The sequence below is a fragment of the Pygocentrus nattereri genome, chromosome 18 (genome assembly GCF_015220715.1).
Source record: "Pygocentrus nattereri isolate fPygNat1 chromosome 18, fPygNat1.pri, whole genome shotgun sequence".
In the NCBI taxonomy this organism is placed as follows: Eukaryota; Metazoa; Chordata; class Actinopteri; order Characiformes; family Serrasalmidae; genus Pygocentrus; species Pygocentrus nattereri.
Window position 1 is genome coordinate 36,752,608 of NC_051228.1, and position 5,354 is coordinate 36,757,961.

Consider the following 5,354-nt stretch of genomic DNA (forward strand, 5'->3'; position numbering starts at 1 on the left):
CACAGCGGTGTGGCGGCGCGCGGGGCACGCCGGGACAGAGCCGCCTGCTTCACCCACTGGGTCCACCAGAGGGCAGCGTGCCCGGCCTCCGACCAAACGCAAGGTGGTGTTTAATTAAGTTAAGTGACCCTTTTTAGTCCCGCAAACGGGGAAATTTCACCTCTGCATTTAACCCATCCGTGAAGTGAAACATCACATACACACACACACACACACACTAGGGGGCAGTGAGCACACTTGCCCGGAGCGGTGGGCAGCCCTATCCACAGCGCCTAGGGAGCAGTTGGGGGTTAGGTGTCTTGCTCAAGGACACCTCAGTCATGTACTGTTGGCGCTGGGGATCAAACCAGCGACCTTCCGGTCACAGGGCCGGATCCCTCACCTCCAGTATGTTCACATTACATCCAGAGCGACTTACAGTTTGATCATTTTACACAGGAAGGCGAAGGTGGTGTTAGGAGTCTTGCCCAAGGACTCTTATTGGTATAGTGTAGGGTGATTACCCAAGCAGGGGATTGAACCCCAGTCTACAGCGTAGAGGCAGAGGTGTTACCCACTACACTAACCAGCCACTACACCAACCAACACTGCGTGGTTCTCGTTTCAGGACCTCGTATGAAAGTGACTCGGGTCGGATTCAAAACGATCAGAGCGGCGTGTCCATACAGCCCTGAAAACATCAGATCGGAGTCAAATTTGTGCCACTTCAAAACGGTAATGTGAACGCAGCCTACTAAGTGACCATTTTATCACTTTATTCGTTTATAAATATGTAATTAAAGGCAGTATCTAATTTTTATCAGTATCTAGTTTTGTTTATCAGCTCTTAAACAGGCAATGTGTACCCCAACACGCAAGCTTCATGAGCCACAAGCAAGTATTTTTATTCTTATACTTCAGCAATATTTCCCCTGTATTTAAAGAGGAATTCCACCAATTATTACAAATTTCTAGTTAAATGGATAAGTAACGGTCATTCAGAGTGGTTTGATGACCGCTCTAGAGAAGCTTACAGAGTCCGAATTGTTCAAAAGCTCAAAGTTTTTTTCCTTCTCCTGTAAAGTTACCATTTTGGAGATTGTGTTTGTTCACCTAATGTAAAAATAGGCAAATCTGGATTAGAAGTGTTGATTCACCAAGATGATTTAAACAAAATAAAACAAAGTGTCAGTGCTTGAAGTTAATGCATCCAAGAAAAGAAAGACCAACCTCTGTTCAGTCTAACTTGGATCCTGCAAAGCCAGGTAAATCAGTGTTTTCTGTGTAGCCTTAATGCATAAACATAACACCCTGTTCTCAGAAGAACGGCAGAGTAACTGCACAGGTTCTAGCCCTGAGACAGAAACACCACAGCAGCTCAAGATGAAGCACCCTGTAGTTTTGATTTATGTTGACTGCCAAACAATGACAACAGCAGCTGTATGTCTAAAACTGGCCATTTACAAAAATTCTGACTCGTCTCACCTCCCTTAGTTACTGTTGCTATGTGCTAAATTTCAGCTCAGACTCCCTGGTAGCATCTTTAACACTAACAGATAAAAAATTCAGCTCAAAAGGAAAATAAAGATGTACACAAAGGAGTACATTCGAAACATTATGGAAACATAAACTGGCCTTGATGAGACCGAGTTATGGATGTCTGCACCTGTCCATGGGTTCTTAGAATCTTAGCTCAGAGTAGTTTCAGAGTGGTTAAAGCTGCACTACGTCAGACTTGGGGATTTGGAGACCTCTCTGGTGGAAATGTGTAATTGCATGCAACCCATTTTAAAATGAGTTGTGCTTCAGACCCCAACAAGTGGATCAATCCGAGCATATCCAAATAAAAAAGAAAAAGAAAAATACTTGAGGGACGTGTCTTCTGAGGATACGAGTCAATTGCCTACTATTATCAATTTTTAAATCCAAATAATGTTGATTTTGCACTTGGGACCTAAACATCAAGCCGTACCTTCTTTTTGAGCCTGTGTATGTAAAGATGTATGACGTGGTCAGAAAAATACTGAGAGATCTGGCATGTTTTTTTCCCCTTCTGAGAGTTATGCTATTCTTTTAAACAAATTTATTTATTTTAAACAAATACATTTATACATATTACTGCATTGCAGGATCAAAGCACAAAAGTGATTCTGTCACCATGTCAAACCAGAGAAATCTGTCATTGCTTGTTGAAGCAGTTACAAATTTTAAAAAGCGGAGGTTGAGTCACTGAAGCTGCCCCTTCAGATGAGCTACAGCTGAAATCTTGACAGGTGTTCTGTGACGTTATTCATCAATAGACTTATTTCAACAAGTGCTTGCAAATGCAGGAACCCAAACACATTTTAGCTTACCTTAGAGCTTAAACTTACCTTAGAGCTTGTTGACACTTGACTACATTTGAACTTAGTTGATTCCTAAACATTTTCAGCTTTAGGAATGTAAGGAAAACGGCATCGGCCTTCAGATGACCGGCAACGCATGTGTCCGAGTTATTAATTTCCCATTAACACTTTTTCACATCTCTTAGCTTAATAATTCAGACTATTTTACTGCCCTGCCCGTCTGCAGGGACAGCAGAGGAGGGGAAAGTTCAGCTCCTCACTGCTGGGCTTTAGTTACATTTAGGGATCATACGCCTTCAAAGAGGGGGGCAGTTATTTATTATCACCCCACCCTAATTCTTCAGTGATATGAAGCTGAAGTCAGAGATTCGCCAGATTCTTGTTCAAATTTTCCCGTTCCACCTTAAATGGTGCAGCAGTTACATTCTGGCGCTTCAGGTGTCAGAACTGCTGGACTATTTAAGGTGGAACTGGAAAGTTAGCTAGCTAGCTACGAGACATTATCATGGTGTTAGTGATTTTTTATGCTTTTTATGAAGAAAAAGACCAAAATTCACTGAAACGACATTAAACTGAGATAAAACAGGGATTATTGTAATGTAACAGAGAAAATTCTCACATTTGTGGGTTTCTTTGGTCTCTCGTTCAGCCGTCTTACTGGTTCTCCTTTTTTTAAATCATATCTCTCTGTCTGGAGTCTCTGAAAAACTTCAGTTTGGAGGGTCATGCAGCCCCAACACTTCACCCCACCCCTCTATCCCAACAAGAATCAGGACACCCTCCCCCTAGACGTGAGGTCTGAAATGGAATTGGACCTTTGTCTGTTTTCGCTTGATTGAGGAAGCAGCGCTTTTAGATGTCGTGATCTATTTGTCCATTTGCAAAATTGGTATTTTCCAAACATGCAAATTGCTGTTAGTATTTAAGTGACACTTAAATCTTCAGGCCACAGGCTACTGCTCACTGGACACACCAGGAGATATCTTTGCCACTCAGCATCTAACGGTTACTGTACCGTATTAAACCCAGACCACAGATCCCTAACAGGTGGTCACCTGGAGAAGTGTCGGTGTAAACAGACAAACGTTAATCATCCGTTTTCACCACACAACATCAGCACAGCTGCATCACACCTCATTCTTTACAGCTGAAAACAGCAAGTTTGAAAAGTTCGTTAATGGACACCAAACCTGAATTCACTAAATTATCCTTCCATCCATTCTCTAAGCCGCTTCTCCGTCAGGGTCATGGGGGGTGCTGAAGCCTATCCCAGCGGTCATCGGGCGGAAGGCAGGATACACCCTGGACAGGTTGCCAGTCCGTCGCAGGGTAGACAGACAGACAGACAGACAGACCCAGGGGCAATTTAGCATGTCCAACTGGCCTGACTGCATGTCTTTGGACTGTGGGAGGAAACCGGAGAACCCGGAGGAAACCCACGCAGACACGGGGAGAACATGCAAACTCCACACAGAGAGGACCCTGATCACCCGGCCGGGGAATCGAACCCAGGCCCTCCTCCCTGTGAGACGACAGCGCTACCCACCACACCGCCCATTCACTAAATCATGTTTAATTTAATAGTAAACTCATTTTATATGAGTCTACTGTAAAATTAGCTTAAGTTTGAAATTTACTGCTGGCTTGCTGGCATTTTAGCTGGCTTTATAATTATTTTTTACCTATTTATTTATTTATTTATTCATTCATTCACTGGAATAAACAGATTAGAAGCCAGGGTTACCAGATTACTTCCACTTTTACTGCAGTAATATTTTACCTTGGGTGTCTCTACTTTAACTCAAGGACATGATTTGTGTACTTTGTCCACCACTGATTACATCAATAATAAACTGAGGGCATTAACCGCCGTTAAAGGCAAACAAGATGTGCAGTGGCCGCCTCTGTCAGCTCTTGAGAACGGATTGGATGCAGGGAGAAGTGAGACCTATTTAAATTTCAGGTGCGTTATAAGGTCGTGCTGTTTGTTAAATTACTGCCCAATCTGGCAACACTGTGAGAAACTCTGACCACAACATAAAACATGGGCTGAACACCAGTGGTGGACAATAACTGAGTAAATGTAATTCGTTACTGCACTTAAGTACAGATACAGAAAAAAACTACTGAAGTTTCTCCATTCTGGACTTTTTCCTTTCACTCCACTACATTTCGAGAAATCTGTCGTTCCTTTTGGTTTCTGTGTGTATAAAAACGTAACATGTCAAAACGAAAGAAGCGCAAAGCCAGAGCACCAATCAGGGCCCAGCTGTCACTTTGTTTAGAGCTGGTTTTGACCTGTTGGTCAGACCGACCCAGTGCAGCACGCGGTTCAACGTCAGCGCAGCAGCGTAAAACTTTGGGAGAGTCTGTTCAACATAAATGATGAACTAACCTAACTTTGTGTAAATAGAGCTCAATATAGAAATATGTCCACATATGCAGTCGAGACTGACGCGGCTTTTTTCTGAATTTCTACAAACACCATTTCATTTTATAGTAAATGAGTTTGGGCTGGTTTATGTTTATGAACAGACGCCTACAGATCAACATAGTAAAGGAGCTCATCTGTGATCCTGAGTTTAAAGCCAGTTTTTATTCAACTTAAACTTGGAACTAAGTTGTAAATAAATCTGAAACTGAAACTTTGCTTGTGTGTAAAAAGTGATTTCAGAGCCACTCGGTTCTCCCTGATGGAAACTGTTTACCTTCAGTGTTTTGTGCTTCTGATCATTTTAATAGACGTCAGCGTCACTAATTAATGACGTTCTATTAAAAGACTGGTTTACCAAGAGAGACGCTGAAGGACTTTCACCTGAAATGAGTTCATGAAGCCAGTCTGGTTATAAAAATGATAACAGGACATCAGAGCCAGAATTCCTCTTTTAGTACTTTTACTTTATACTTAAGTACATTTGAAGGGAAATACTTTAGTACTTTTACTCCAGTGGAGGTCTAAAGGGAGGAACTTCTACTTTTACTGGAGTGATATTTTACCATGGGGGTCTTGACTTTCACGCAAGTACATGG